Raw genomic sequence first — 17,177 nt, forward strand, 5'->3', positions numbered from 1 at the left:
CGGCATTTCAATGACTTTTTCGTTCATCTTTCTATCATTCGTTTGAGCCGGCAACACCAACATTTTTTGGCGCCGTTGCCGGGGAATACTTTTTCTCGGTGTTTCAAACGACAAATCATTTTTCTCATTTCTTATCTCTTCATCTGGCCCGGCAACGCCAACATTTTTTGGCGCCGTTGCCGAGGAATAGAGTTTTTTTGTTCCTGGAGGTTTCATCGACATTCACCTTCTCATCTTTCTCATCTCTCATTTTGAGCTGGCAAATTCAACCTTTTGGGTTATCATTTGGATCTTTTATTGCCTTATTTTTCGCCATATCAGTAGCATCTCTTCGGTTTGCTTCTTGTTTGGGTGGCGACTCCACTTTCTCATTTTTCCCAGACAAGAAGCTTTCCTCATATCTGCTTGTGGTTACTTTTTGGATCCTAGAATCAGATTCATTGTTCAAGTGGCGACTCCACTTCTCTCATCTCTTAATTTTCTTGAGCAAAAATCTCTTTTTATCATCCATTTGATCCCTTGTTGTTCATCATGGATTATTCATGTAAACCATGTCATTTTACTGATAATCTCCATGATCTTCCGAAAGAGGCCATTTCTAAATTATTTAAGTTCTCGGGTGATGATCCGGTCGTTGTTAGACATCATTTAAACATGTTTACTTGTGTAATGATCATATATTGTAGACTTCCTCAATATAATCATGAAGATTTCAAGATGCGTCTATTTGTCCATTCTTTAGAGGGTGATGCCTTGAATTGGTTTAATAATTTTCCTAATGATTTTTTCACTTCTTTACAAGACATTCTCAATGCTTTTAAAGATAGATATGATAGTCCAAACAGCTTGCCTTCTACCTCTAAAATTGTGCAAACGAAAGAAAGTAATCTTATAAAAAATCCAGCTGTTGAAGAAAGTTTTCAAGATCAGAATGTGTCATCCACCGGAAATATCGCAGACCAAGTTCATGATAGTGAAAAATCAGGGACAAATGACAATGAAAAGGAAGAGCAAAAGCAAATTATACAAGATCTAATGGAGGCTAATCAAACTAATTATGTCAATGACATGAGAACTTTGTGCACCCACCTTGAAAAACGTAATAGGGAGATAGAGATTATGCAAAATCAGCATGCTAAGGAAATTGAGGCCATGAAAATTAAATATGAAACAGAAATTAGAAGCATGCAAAGCAAGATGTCAGTCTTAGAGGAAAATATGGTGACCATGAAAGCTGATCATGATAGGGAAATTGACTCTATGACGTTCAATCATAACAATCAGTTGGCTGACATGCAAGCGAATCATAAAGAAGAAATAAATTTCATGCAACATTGCTTGATGGACATAAATGAAAAGAATGATAAAGTAATAAAACACATGCAAGAAAACCATGCCATACAAATCAGTGCTATAAGGGATGAATGCTCTAGTCAGATGGATGCCATTAGAATACAAGTTCAAAAGATTCAACAATGGTCAGATGATAAGAGAAACCAGGAGCCTTCTCATTTGCCGCAACAAGTTCCATCTTATTATGAGGAGGTCATTAGGTGGTTAATTGAAGATGATCCAGATAAGCTTAAAAACGATAAAAATCAGATGCAAGACACAAAAAGACTTAGCATGCATATCTTACACACTTCATCTGATAGTTTCGAAACAGAAAGTTCCCGGTCATCAGTGATTCGACCTACCAGAAAGAAAAAGCGCAAGAGAAAGAAAATAAGAAGAAGATTTGATGCATCAGACGGCCGCGAGCAGCTTGATTTTCGGATAGGAAAGAGTCCTACCATATGCAAAATTGGACATGGTACATCCGACAAACAGCCGACAGATTTGCCTGAAAGCAGGCAAATGCTCAGTATGCACTATATTGAACACATCTGATGCCGTAGGGCATCCTTTGTATCGTATTTCTAACCCTACTCCTTGTTTTTTCCGCATTTTTATTTCTGCTTTAGATAGTTAATAAATGAAGAGCTTTTATCTTTCATGTGCTTAATGTATATGATGATTTTTTGGATGGACGCTACTTATTTTTGTGTTGTATGGATGCAGATTCTGGATTCTCACATTCCTGCAAGCAGCAACGTGTCCCCAAGTAGAGCCAGATGTTGACCACTGTCGGTCAACTACCCATGCAGTACACCCCCTTTCTTGGCAGAAAGGGGCAGCACCTGATCAGCGTGTCCGTGCCATCCTGCCATCATCAGCAATTTGATCATTTTTTATTGTAAACCCAGTCTGCATGTATTAATTGTAAATAATCTTAGCAGATCAGAGTCATGTATGTAAAATTGCCTAGGTGGACCTAACTTTCTAATGATAATCTACGTCCCGGAAGGTTTTTCGTCTCACCGATCTACGATCGGCAGAGTTTTCCTTCAAACCTGACCCCAAAGCCGGGATGGATTTTGTCATTAGAACTTTAGGAGAATCCTAGTGTGTTAATCTGCTAGATTATAGTTGTGTCGCAGAACTGGGTGGTTTATGAGGGTCTGTATTAAGTGGGTTTGTCCCCTTAAGATGTAAATTGTAAGTGGGTTTCAATCCAAACGCACGTAGACGGAGTATAAAAAAAAAAAAAAAAAAAAAAAAACGAAATTTTTTTTGGGTATATTCATGAGTTGCAGGCGTATATTGTGAAAGCATTTGAAAGTCTTAGATTCTGTCATATCGTCGTCTCTGGTTTGCGTGGTTATTTTTTATGACGGCCAGGGTTTCCATACAATATCTGTGCTCAGTTTTGGATGCGTTTTGAGGTTTTCCGTCAACATTTTGACTCGATTTCCTTAAGTTTTTTGATGCGTTCGTGGCTTTGGATTTGGGTTCCGTCGTAGGGTTTCCATATAATTTTCGTGCCCCATTCCATTTTGCGATTTTGTTTTGATGCAGTTCAGTCTTTCATTTCCATTCATGCGTTTCACGTATTTACATTTAGACGTAGGTTATTTTTTAATTCTCATAAAAAAAAAAGAAATGTCGTATATGCCCTTTTTTAGGATTTAATTTTTTAGTTATTTATGTTTTAGATTTAACTTTAGGTTAGATTTTAATTTATTTTTAAGTTTAGTTTAGGATTAAGCTTAGTTTTAATTAGATTTTGATTTAGTTTTTGTTTTAATTAGATTTTATGTTTAAAGTTTTCATAAATTTTAGATTTAGATTATTTTTATAATATAAAAAAATAAAAATAAAAATAAAAAAAGATTTTTTGGTTTAGTTTAATTTTTTTATTTATAGTTTAGTTTTAGAATAAATTTTAAATTTTGAATTTTTAGATTTTTAATTTTCATTTTTATAATATTGAAAAATTAAAAAATTAAAAAAAAAAAATAAAAAAATAAAAAAAAAAAGATTTAAAATTCTTTTGAAAAAATATAAAAATATTGTGGAAATTTTTAGATCCAGTTATTTTCGGGAATTGTCATATCTTTCATGCTGAGATCTAAATTTTCAAGTCGAGATGCGAAATTGATATCTGGTTAATGGTTTATGATTCGTGGTGGTTTAAAGCATTCATTTTTTTAAAATTCTCAATTGTTGGATATCGTTTTGGTCATTCTAAGAGCATTGTGTTTTAGCTGATGATAGAGGATTAATGTTCATGGTCCATATTTTTTATATATCATTTAACAAGTAATCGTTTTAACCACAATCTCTTAAGGCACTGGTCTGCTAAATTAATCAAATCCATCGAGTGTTTTTTATATCGTATCTCGTGTCTCCCAACCAACTGGTCGACAGTTGGTCTCATCATCTCACAGGGACTACCCCCCTTAGCCGCGGGAGACAGGCTTAAACGGAGGGATCGGGGATCAGAGTGACAGCCCCCGGTCTGAGGGTTGTCGTGTCAATCCGCGCGACAACAAGGCATAACCGCAGTGATTGAGGAGGTCTGAAAGAGGAGAAAATACGGTATAGCAGGTTAACAGTAAACCCTAACCAATGATCATTATTGCAAAAATGAAGGCACCAGCTCTTGAAGCATGTTTTGCCATAATTGAGGATTGATTAGGCCATCTCCCTGTCTAAGGACATTGTTATTAGATCGTCAAATGGCAAGTCAATGTTATTGTACTCTCTTTCTCTTTGCTGAATATTTGATATTAATAATAAGAAGAACTAATACAGGGTTTTCCCCATCGTGGGGTTTTTCCTTGGCTTGAGCCAATTCCTGCGTTCTCTTGTCTTGGCTTGCCTTTTGCACTTATGTTCAATGTTCTTTCTTCAATTACTATCCTATGGTTAATGTGATAGCTAATGCAATAATGGAATTGCTAATGGTCTTATAATCTAATGAAGTAACTGACCTAAGAAAAGAACATGTTAACTCGAAAATTTAACAGTATCAACCCAACAAATATTGTTTCCGGGATCTAGATACCATCTAGGCTACTACCAAGGTATCAACCCTACATCTCATAGGGATCTAGGTACCATCTAGTGTTCTGCCATGGTACCATCCCTACGTCTCATAGGGATCCAAGTACCATCTACGCTTCTTGCCAAGGTACCAACCCTACGTACCATCATACAAGTTATTCAGCCTAAGGTACAATAACTAGTCACCATGATTTAGTAGGCACCTTAACCTCATGGTATATAGACTAGTACAGGTTTTTCATCATCAAGGTCAAACCTTCAAGAACATCTGACATTCAACTCCTCATACCATAGGGTCAAAACCCTAAAGGGTTCTTATATTACAGGGTTGCCATTATCTTGGTCAAACCCTAGACCTATCACAGCTTTATAAAATATAATATAATATAAAGATAATATTGAAGGGATAATATAAAGATAATATTGAAGGGCATATACCTCAAAATTTGAGAATTGGATTGCTCCCTCTGAGTCCAAAGCTTAAATTCAAGGTTCTTCAAAGCTCTTTCTGAATCTATAGTCCTTTCAAGATTCAAAGCTCCCTCTGAATCCAAGACTTGTCACAAACTTTGTTTTGATATTATAACTTCTTCTAGCTCAATCATGTACCTACAATTATCTTCAAAGAGATCACAAAAGAATAGCTACAATCAAGTAAAGGAAATAAAACAAGAGACTTTATTTACTAAAGAAAAATCAATAATAGTAAAAGAGGAGAGATAGAGTACTTAACTTTTATGAACAACAACAGCTCCCTCTTGATCATGTATTTCTTGTCATCATTGATCTAGATATCATAAGGGTTTTTCTTCATATCAAAAACTCATCCTAGGGTTTTGTCCAAACCATAGGAATTCTCTTATCAAGCTTTTCTAGACTCGCAAACCCTAGAAATCAAAAAGTTGTAAAACCCTAATTGTTCTTTTTGCAAATAACAAATCCTAAAGTCAATTATGCATATGATTCAAAATCCTAAATATATATTTACACAAAGGATATATATTACACTAAGGTTTTGTCAAAAACCCTAAACCTTTTGTTGTTTAATAGTACAAATCTTTGACATCAGAATCTTTTGTTTTGGTCTTCTTTGTTGGTTCGCTAGTGTCAGCAACAGCGACCTGATCTCTTTCTCTTTTCTTATTGTCATTCTTTCTTTCAAGACATTGGTTTCTATAATTACCAAATTTGTGACAATGGAAATGTTGTAGCTAAATCTAGCACCCTGTGGCACAAGTGTTGTAGGGGAGATAGAAAGCCTCCTAGAGACAACCTCTAGGTTGATTGTAGACCAGTGCCTAGGACATCTTAAATAGAGGAGTGCTTAAGAGATTATCTATGAGGGGTTTTCAGCACTCCAATTGTCACGTAAAAAAGGTAATAGGAGGGGCTTGGTTCAATAAGCCTTCAATGAGGTAGATTCAGGTCAACTCATGGATCCAAATGTTGGGGGTATATTGGGGCAATCTCAAAGAGAAATGACTTCTTCTTCTAGTGGTCGACACATGAAAATGAGACAGCTTAAAACTGAAGTTGTAGTAATGGTGGAGAGAAGGAGAGGAAGGAGGGAAATAGATGCATAGGGTTGTAACAAACAGAATCCTAGGCAACAATGTTCCAACAGAAAGTGGAATTCGATGGATAGGGTTGTAAACAACATAGAATCCTAAACCATGGTTTTCCGGTGAAATGATAGAAGTAGAGGAGTGCAAAAGAAGGTTTCAGATCAAACATGACATGGGTATCATTTTCTGCCAAAAGCTAACGTAGATCTGGACTAATACAGGTCCTACAGGTTAATCAAATGCACAAGTAAATCTGTAATTTTATAGGTACTGCAATGCTAGTGAATAACACATATAAGTCTATGATAAGCACAGTACTGTCTTCTATGAGAAGCTAAGATAAATCCATAGATTGAAGAGGAACCAACTGCATTCATTATACTATTTCAAAGGAAGAAAAAGACAGATGAAATGAAATTACCGAGAGGAACATGCTGCACATTAATCATCCTTAGAATCAATAGGGAAACACCATTTATCTCAAAGGGTCCAAATAACCAGTCCATACATTCAGCACGATATCAATGAAGCCCCCCATGAATAGACATATTAGAACCAAATGGCATCACAGAACTCAAACCCTGTGGGTGAGAAATTTTGGAACCTCTATATAATATTGCTTCCCCATATTTATAAGAAGAGAGGGCGCTGGAATAGCTGTTACAAAATATCTTAGCCAAAGGCCAACTGTTTGATGTATTAGCTGCCCTGGCCTGTGATAGCTCCTGCTGCCTAAAAAGATTACAATAGGGATCTACTCCTTTTCTTGGAAATGAATGCTAACTGCAGAACTAATGGAAGGAGGAAAAAGGAAAGATGGAGGAGGAGGTGTCCCCTTGCTGTTCCAGTGGAGGCCCCTGATCAAGCCACGTCCCGTCATCATGCTCTTTTCTGCTACTGAGGCAGTCCACTGTCCATTCTCCCTTAAATGCCTTCGGCGCCGACTCTAGATGCGTGCTACGAGAGGGCCTTATCTTGAATGCACCCATACATGACTTGAATGCTCCATACTTCAATTCAACACCCCAGCGACCGACCCATACGTTCTTTAAAGCTCTGCGCAATCCTTTTCAGCGCTTTGATACACCTGGGGATGCGTTTTATGATGTAACAAGAAGTCTGTCGGGTGTGGGCCTTTAACACAAAAATAAGATGAAACAGGCGAGCTCTGATTTCCCCTTGGGCCCCCTTTTGCTTCAGCCCCTTTCTGCTTATTCATATCACCTGACTGCGGGCTGTGACCGAGCGCTTAGCCCTCAGGGGCTAAGGCTCTCAACTGATGTTCGGGGGGCCTTTTCCTTTGTTATACCAGAAACGCCTTTGATAACTCTTTATACCGCATCAGCTGATATCCCAGACGCGAAATGTTTATAGACCATGCTGTAATAACTTATCGCATTCGGGGGCCTTTTTCCTTATCGCAATCGCAATCGCAGGCCGGGAGGGATATCGGCGGGGGAATGAACTTTACTTCACGCGATCGTCAATTGTGGATCTGTGGGGTGATGTCATCACTGCCACGTGTCACCTTGTGAGTGGTGACACGTGTCACCCAGAAATGGTCCCATAGGACCCCTGAAAACGCCGAAACTAAGAGACACGTGTCCCCCGTACAACCACGTCATTGATGACGTTAGCTGCCATGTCAGCCATCAAGACAAATCATATTGCGCCACGTGGCCCCTAGGAAGAGAGAGAAAATGGCCTGCCCGGCCTTGTTTTTGCATGGGTTTCCTTTGTTAAATAATTTCGACCTTCCCCAGCAACCCCACAAGGTTTTTGGTGAGGTAGCCCTTCTGTTCCTGCAATCGCCGATAATGCAGGATTTTCTATCGTCGATATGCCATACTGCCATGTGGAGGAGAGAGAAAGGGTTCGCCTAGCCTTGGTTTTCCCATGCATTTACTTTGTTAATATTTTCTAGCCTCCCCCGGTGCTTTTACATTGGATTGCAAATCGGCGATATCGCGTGATGTTGCGGGACTGCGGGATCGCGGGACTGCCGGTAGTCTACCACGTGGCCCCCCGAAGGAGAGAGAAAGGGGGTCCGCCTATCCTTGGTTTTTTCAGTGATTTTCAGTGTAAATCAGCCTCTGCCCTCCCCGGCGTTTTAACACTATCAGTGTGTTTTCCCCCGCAATTCCTTAAGGATGGCCCATCAGGCATTGTGGGGGCCATGCGGGACTATGGGGTTGCAGCGCTGCGGGACTGCGTGGTCATGGCGCTGTGGAATTGTGGGGTCGCAACATTGTGAGATCGCGGGATTGCGACACTGCGATGTGCGGGATTGCGACACTGCGATGTGCGGGATTGCAGGATGGTCGATTTTCGTACCGCCATGTGGAGGAGAGAGAAAGGGGCTGCCCGGCCTTGGTTTTTCATGGAATTTCCTTTGTTAATTCCTTTCAACGTTCCCCAGTGATACAACACCGCATCGCAATATGACCCCCGCAAGGTTTTAGAGTGGCAGCCCTTTGCTCCATCGATATGCCAATATTGCAGGATGTTCTGTGCCCAGGGCCCCCCCTATTGCAATTTGCCTTTATCTTTTGGCATTTTTTCCTTTGCTTGTTGTGCTTTCCAAGGGTAATCTTCAAAATGCTTTACCTTCTGCTCTAGGAGTCCATTTTTGGACTTCCATATACCGTTGGAAAGCTCTTTCCGATCACTAGGCAATAGAGAGGGTCTGATTAAACTCTGATAGCTCCTATGGCTCAAAATTAGCATCAAACTTCACTGCTATTGGGCATTTGAAGCAACTGATCTCTGATAAAGCAGTGAGTGACAACAGGAAACATTGAATCTTTGATAAATCTGTCCTCCTTTGTTGATTTTTATTTGAGCATTTTTGAGAACCAGATTTCTTACTATCTCCTTTCTTCTTAAAGCGAGTTGTATAAGCATTAGAGATAGAATTTTCTTCTTCTTCTAGTTTTCCTTCCATTAGTGTAAGTCTAGCTTCTTCTTGAGAGCAATCTGTCCACAATTCTTCAAAAGATGGAGCTTATTTCCAGCTATTTATACCAACTACAAAAGCATTCCAAGATCTAGGTAATCCTAAAAGTGTTGAAATTACAAGTTCTTTATCAGGGATGATCTCATCAATTGCTTGAAGTTCATCTCTTAGACGAGAGATCCTTACAAAATATGAAGACACGGTGTCATCTTTTGTCACCTTGATAGTTCGGAGCTCATTCTTTAAGCTTGCTACTTGACCAATATTTTTTATTGTAAACAGTTTAGAGAGAGCATCATACATCCTCTTTGAAGTATCTAAGTTGGAGATATAGGGAATTAGATTGTCTTTGACTGAATCCACAATGAGGCTCATGGAAATTATGTCATTTTCCTTGAATTTTTCTTTCCCTGCATCATCTGATGGTTCTGTGATTTTGCCTTTCACAATGTCCAAAACTTTATTTCTTGCAAGGATAAGATCCATCTTTGTCTTCTAGGCTCTAAAATTTGAAGCTCCTTGTAATTTGTTTTCTGACTTCATTGAGGATGCCATTAGTATAAATAAGATTAGAATATTAGTGTCTCTTCTATAAAGATTTAGTCTCCAAGAAAGATCTTGATCTCACTGTCCCTTCCTTCACAGCTTTTCAACCATAAGCTTTGATACCATGTTGGAATTTCAAGGAAGATGATGAAATTCCTTCACTTGATAATTACTTGTGAATATTATGTTCTTATTTTAATCTTTCTTCATCAAGCAATTACCATAAGAGTAATTTCACAATACGCATGAAAAGAGACAACAATTTATCCTAGGAAAACCCCTGTGGGGAAAAAACCCAGCAACTTTCTTCTCAGAGAAATCTTCAAATCAACAAGAGAAATCAAAGTCAATGTAGCCCTCCACAAGTGCTAAAGCCAGTTTCTTCAATTCTTCAATACCTGCTCCACCGAGATCATCAAGAGGATAGTCCTCTAGCAATTCTTTTAAGACAATGTTGGAGTGTTCTCACTTCTTGATTTCAAAATACTCCGGATCACAATTCTGCAAGACTTCAAACTTCTTCCAGCAAGACTTCTGATCTTTGTATTATAACCAAACCCCTGTGGTATATCTTTTCGGATTTCTGTAATAGACTTTTAGGATCTCTATTCCTTCTGTGCACACCAACTATTACAGACCTCGGCTCTCACTGTAATTTCGTGCTTCCTGTAACTTTGGATGCTTCAACAAACTTCTTCCAGACTTCGGGTAAACTTGGATCTCCTTTCAAACTTCGGACGAACTTGGATTTCGTTTCAGGCTTCAGATGAACTCAGATTAGTACAAACAATCTCCCTTTACTTTGATATACTCCTTCTGTGATTCTCGTGGATAGTAGAACAGACTTTTCTATCTTCAGATGACTTCGGATGGCATTCAGAAATGAATTTGAGAAAGACTAGTATTTGTAGCTCCAATAGCAGACCTTCGCATTAGATAGATGACTGAATTGAATTGATGCTTGCAGCTTGATGTCTGAACCAAATTGTGTATATATATATTCATCAACTAGCTTGAATGGGTGCGAATGAGAAAGCAGTCCGACTTGATTTTGATGCTGGCCGACTCGTCTTTGATGCTGGCCAACTTGGCACTTTTGGAGGATCTTGAGACACTGTAACAAATAAAAAATTTGTTCTTCTTTTCTTGTCATGAAGAACATGACTTACAAGAATATAATTTAATCAAAATTAAGCATGAAGAACATGCTGGTGACAAATATAATAAATTGTTTTTCCAAATACAAAGATAACAATGGCATTATAAAGACCAACCATAGCTACATTCTCCAACAGTGGAGGCATGGCAGTGCTACCCCAATAGCTACAACATTTGACAACATGAGTGCTCTCAGAATTGAACACTTCTTCAGTGTGTAGATGGCCTATTCTATAAACATAACTATTTGGTCACGTTATTGTTGACAGTTACTAGATAGCCTATTTCATTCCATAAGATAATGGCCTACTTTCTATTATATGGCTTAAAAATTTGTATGTTTGTTTGTAATTGATGGAATCTAGATTCTAGATGGTTGATGCTTGAATGATTAACCATTAATATACTATGAATGTCATTTCTATCTTCATTGCTGTGTATGTTTTCATATATTTTGCAACTAATTTGGCATTTTAGATGCTTTTCTGAATATAAACGCAATTCTCAAAAATGCTCCCTTATATATATATATATATATATATATATATATAAGGGAGCATTTTTGAGAGCAGGAGTGTCATTTTCCAAAACTCCTCAGGAGCAGAGTGTCATAGGAGTGCGACCTTGCTCCTAATGAAGTCCAAGAGCTTGTGAGATGTGATAAGCCAACCTTTAACTATCTCATAGTCTCATGATAACAGTTGTGAAAGACTCAAAGATGTCAATGATAAATCTACTAAGACTAATTATTTGTTCCTTTCAAACATGTCAAATGCTACAAAGTTGTACCACCCACCTCCACAAGGCTTTTGAGAAACTTTAGTTCCTGACCTCAACAGATATCATCTTAGCTGTTGGCATGGCCAATGTTCAACAGCCCACTTCATGACCCAAGCTACCAAGTTTTTCCCACGATCTCAAGTGTAAGGAGAGTCTCAACAGACTGATCTTGCCTACCCCCTAGGGTTTCATAGCCCAACCCTCTTAAAATTGGTCTCACCTTAAGGACATCAGTGATCAATATTTTGGACCCTTCTCTTTGATTGACAGTCCAACAAAGATGCCTTCTTCTTCGTCTTCCTCCCTTTTTGATGTTGGTGTATTGAGTTCCTCCTTCCCCTCCTATTTTGCACCTACTTCCGATGTTGTGTAGCCCCTTTATTTCATTGGGGTTCTGATTTTGATTTTTGGTTACTGTTCTCATGCAATAGTTTAGCTTCTTTATCTTTATGTTTTACCTTCAGCTTATGGGAGATGGCACTCATTGTATATGTCTCTACTAGATTGTACTTTTGAGTCCCATTGACTTACTTTTTGGTCATTTGTGGACATTAATAAAATTATCTAATCTCACCTAATATTTTCTTTTTCTTTTTGTGTGTTTTAACTTTTCTATAAGATACTTCAACGTAAATGTATAATGTGATGGTTAATGAATGTGGTGGCATGTGCAAGGGAGATCCTAATTTATCCCAAAGGATTAAAAATAGCATCCTATGCATGGGAACTTGGAACGGGTCCAAATAATATAGCAAAAGCATATGCCCTCCTAAGAGGACTCCTCAGAGCAAAAGAATGCAAGGTTGAATCATTAATTATCTTAGGAGATTCCATACTAATCATCAAGGTGATGCTTGGGAGATCATCACCTAACAAGTTCGTTACAGCTATAGCTCGTGCAACTAAGGAGGCAAATTCAATAGACAAAATCATTTGAAATGAGAACATAATGCAGAGGCAGACCTAATGGCCAAGAAGGCCACCAAAATCCCCAAAGGTAAGCTTGAAAAAAATAGGGTGCATCTATCTTGCAACATCCCCTAAGGTTTCAAATTCCTTTGGCACATCCATTGCATTAATTATCCAGATGGCTTCAAATCAAACATATCCAACATATCACCTCCATTACTTCAAGACTAGAGCATCAAGGCAGGCACCCAACCTCTGTTGCATTCAAGAATTAATGCCAGCCTTGACTAATGAATGTTCCAATATGAAAATCCATCAGCTCTGTCGGATAATGGATCAAGGAAGGCAAGGATTTGAGGAAAAGAGCATTAGGGATCCTCAGGGATTTGGCTCTCATGTAAGCAATTCCCCAGGAATAGGGCGGCTTGTTTAGAATCCAGGCTGTTTGATTTCAATTCTGAGAAGTGGTTTCGCCATTGCCTTTTGCTTCCGCTTTTCTAGTCCTTGTGGCAATTTAAAAAGGTTTTCCAGGAAATTGTTCTCACATCTCTGCTTCAAGTAGATTTTATATCCAAGTCTGTCTTTCCTGAGGTATGTCTGTTGCTGCGTATTTTGTGAAGGGGATTCTGCAATTTTGTGAAGGATCTTCTCTTGCAGGGACTCTGTTCTGGTAGCATGTTTTTTAAATCTGAGTGGAGGGGAATCCTCATTATCTCTCTGGAATTGAGGCCTTTTTTTGGTCTTATCCTACACAATCTGGTTTTATTTGAAGTTTGGCTTGGCCTTTTGAGGACAGCCATGGATCACAGGGAAGTGTTGGAATTCAAGAGGGCATTGAGAAGGCATGAAGGGTACATTAAGTCCAACAGAACCTCCTTGCTCTCAGTCACAACCAAAGTGTATGAGAACAAACATCTCTGTGTTCCTCAACATATATCCATAATGAATTTGCTGGTTCAACAAAAACAGAGGATTGATATTCTGGAAGCCAATGCATTATGCTGAGAAATCTGGCACTTAATCTTTTGAAGGATACCCTCTCCTCCGCCTCAAACATCAATGTTTCAGTCAACTGTACCCAAGCTGACTTCAAGGAAGAATAGACAGTTCACCAGCTCAAGGAACCGATGAATATTGAGCAGCAACACCCCCCCCCCATTCAGATATCGGTCAGAATGAGGCAAATAGACTCCATGTTTTACACTAACTGTCATGTTTTGTGAAGTCATCCGGATACCAGGGGTTTTTGTTACACAGACTACATGCAGGAAAGGCTGGAACACTTATTTCAGTCTGTTGTACACGTTGCTATGTAGTATCAGAGAGCTGTTTAAATCTGAGCTCTGAAACTCCTGAAACTGTCTTTTTGTATATCGCTGTTAGAATTAGCGACACCCTTTTAATATAATAAATATTTTACTGTTTTGGTTTTAAAAAATAAAAAGATATTTTGCTCGGGCTTTTTTCCAGCTTTACCAGCCTACTTGTTTTAGGATTTTTGTCAAAAAACTTGCAACCTCTAGACTATGGCTTTCTTCCTCATCTTTTGCGGTTTTCTTTGTTCCACTAAATCTCACTATCTGATTTCGCTAGTGCTCCTCCCTGTAGTAAAGGTTTCATAGTGCCATTATGCTGGAAATATTAAAGTTGAGAGAAAAAATTCAGAAGCCCCACCTCAGCTCCAACACTGGCCATCTTGCTCCTTGTTGCTTCCTCTTACAAATTTGTCAGACTCTGCAAAACAGCAGGCTTGTGGGCTCTCCTTGAGACACTGGGATTTCACAAATTTGTGCAAAAAGGAAAAACACGGTCCAAACACAAGTATTTGATTCTCACTACGTTTTCCGTTGTCATGCATAGCAGAAATCTCTTGCTGATGCCTGTTGGCATAATCTATGTATCCCCTGATATTTCTGGGAAAGCATTTGCCTATGGATTCTATGTGGACCCAACATTAGCCTCTGTAGATTCTGTGTGGACCCAACATTTTCGTACGGGTGTGGATACAAGGCTGCCCTGACCGGACTATGAATCTTACATTTCACTAGCAAACAATAAATCAAAAAATTTACATCATAGAGATCTCTCCCAACATAGACAAGGAGAACTCGCATGTCAGATTCGGCTCTGAATTCAAATTATGAGCACTCGGTAAAGGTGTGCAATTGTTATTAATATTACATTACGAGGCCTTCTAAAAATGCTAAATGTTATGATGACCATTTGGCTATTGCAGTCGGACAAGACACAAAAGAGTCTTACAAATTCTCTGTAACTATTCTAATGCCATCACAATCCCGGTAACTTGTGGGTCAAATGTTACAAAATTAGCCAACCTTGCTAAGGCAGCATTAAGTAGAATTGGGACAAATGGAAGCAGGACCAGGACAAAAAGTAGCACAGATCCATCTAAACCCCGGTATGATATGCCCTCGAGCTTGCATATCTTTGCAACCTCCATGGGGATATTATATGGGATCTGAGTTTACAAGGATTTCCGCTAATGCCCATATTTAGTGCACCCAATCTACCATCTAGATCCAATGTCCCGTTACAGAGGCGCATACACACCAAGAGAATGGATCACGCCACCTTCAGCTCCTCTCTAGCTGTAGAATACACCTGGCTTCTACCCGTGCAATAATAACAGCGAGAATCCAACATGGATGCCTAATCATTTTGGAAATCTTATGAATCTGCAAAAGTAAGCATTGTTAGAGGTCCGAGGACCTGAAGTGTACGTCCCACGAGACTAGAAGAACCCAATTGCCAACATTAAAGCTTTGTTTATTCTAACATAAAAAATTGTTTAATTGGGTACTACAATTCTCTTGACATCAAATTAGACAGGATTGTTCTTTGATGGTTTTCAAGCTACTGTTAATATCTATTTGTGTCAGAGGAATTGCTTTCAATACCTAATTGTAAAATTCTCTTCTAGCAGTAACAGATCATGAAATCCTGTTTACACAGCACTCTATTTCATTGCAATTGTAAATATGGCCATTAAAAATTCGCCCGACTTAAACTAAAATTAGCTTTTTGCGTGGGAATATATATTTCTGAACTATACCTGAGCTGCAAGTAAGCTATAGAGGCCGTGGGATGAACAGTCGATTTACAAATTGGCCTCTCCAGGTTGGAAGAATTTCTCCAATTTTGGGATAGATGGGGATTCGGCTTTCCACTCAAAACAGCCGAACACCCCACCTCGTCTCCGTTTCTTGGCAAAATGTGATTTAGAGCAAAGGTATTTGTATAATGCCTCAAACTATCGCAATATTGGTCGGTGGAAAACACGTCAATGTTTATGTAAACGCTCAGGCATATATATGAGTAATGTCAAATAAATTATTTAAATAAATAAAAATAAAATAATAAATTATACTTTATTTGAATGTAATTTTTCAATTAGTATTTCTGTTTGGTTAAGAGTTCGTCTTTATCGAACATTAGGAAACAGGGTAAAGGCCCAAGACCCAAAGGCATATTGTCGGAGTGAAATGAAAGCCTGTCCAACTGGTTATTCCAGGTGGTGTGGTTTTCCTTGATTAAAGGTGATGAGTCAACTAGCATTCACCTTTAGCAAATAGAGACACTTGTCCTCACTGTTGGTTTGACAACTAGTTATGATAAGTTTAATAAGATATTAACATTGTATTTATTCACCATTCATTATATTTATTCACTATTAGAAGGGCCATTTTTTTAGGTACAAATTTTCTTTAAACACTTAATTTGATCTCTCACAACACTTTATAAATGTGAAATTAATACACATACAAAAGAATTACAGATCAATTAATAAAATAAAAAATATTTATGTCTCTCTATTTTTTCTATATAAAATTGGTTTTCTCTCTCCCTATATATAAATAATGTTAAAATATTTTTCAAAATGATTTTTTCATATATAGATATATATAAATCATTTTAACTTTGGATCTATCAAGCTCAAAGAGGGATCAAATTTCTTGAGGTGTAAACCTTTTTGGAAGTGCAAAATTTGAAGAAAGGTTTGCACATCAATAGATGTGATCCCTTTCAGCACTTGATAAATCTTTGGTTAAGATGGGTTTACACTAGTTTTTTATTGTTCCAAGTGGGGCTCTCTAGCCTAGTAAATTTAATAATTATTATTATAATTAATTATAATTAATAATTAAACCATCATATATCCATCTTAATTCTTGATTTACTAAGCGCCAAGAGAGATCAAATCTCTTGAGATACAATCCCCTTTTAAAATAAAAAGATATTTGATCCCCATTCGCACTTGGTATGTATTATGTTTTAACTATACAATTTTCTGAGAGTTTAATTTTTCTTTATTTTAATTGTGTTTTTGAATACATAAATTGATTCAATGCCTTGAAAATCCCCTTGGCACTAACATTGTTTGAATTATACAACTTGGAGTTCCAACAAAAATTTTTTGAATTTTGGATAAATTGACTAAAAATTATATATGGAAAAGAGCCAAATTTTAGAATACTTAAACTATGGGAAATGAGAGAGATATAGACATTACATTAAAATATTTTAGAGAGAGAGAGAAAGTACTTCCCACATTTAGTGGATGTTAAACCAAGTAGACCATCTACACTAATCAACAACAACTAGGACTAATCAAAGAACTTCGCCTCTAGTTCTATACCACGTGAGTTACCCCTTGGACTTCTTTTTCAATATATATATATATATATATATTATTTAATCGTGCATATTAAAATATTTTATGAATAATCTATATTAAAAAAAAAAAAAAAGTATTAATATATTTGAAATGTTCAACTTTATATTAAGATTTGAATTGTAGACGGATCTTGTAATATATTAGTTAACATGGATATTCAAATATTTTATTTAAGTTC

The 17,177-nt window shown here is 37.6% G+C and overlaps 1 pseudogene across 10 annotated transcripts in view; it reads right to left on the minus strand.

Annotated features, from left to right (window-relative positions):
* Positions 1 to 15,601, minus strand: part of LOC149247090 (putative apyrase 7 pseudogene) — a 55,975-nt pseudogene extending 40,374 nt beyond the window's left edge. For 4 of the 10 annotated variants that reach the window (XR_016266589.1, XR_016266590.1, XR_016266587.1 and 1 more), the window contains exon 1: positions 15,377 to 15,588. The product of XR_016266589.1 is annotated as a putative apyrase 7 pseudogene, transcript variant X3 (transcript). Of the gene's footprint in view, positions 1 to 15,376 lie in introns of all 10 variants that reach the window. The other 6 variants (XR_016266594.1, XR_016266591.1, XR_016266592.1 and 3 more) reach the window with 3 other exon arrangements.
* Positions 15,602 to 17,177: the final 1,576 nt, after the last annotated feature.

The sequence above is a fragment of the Pinus tabuliformis genome, chromosome 7, assembly GCF_031772625.1.
Source record: "Pinus tabuliformis cultivar Carrire ecotype Pingquan chromosome 7, CPIR1, whole genome shotgun sequence".
NCBI classification, from domain to species: Eukaryota; Viridiplantae; Streptophyta; class Pinopsida; order Pinales; family Pinaceae; genus Pinus; species Pinus tabuliformis.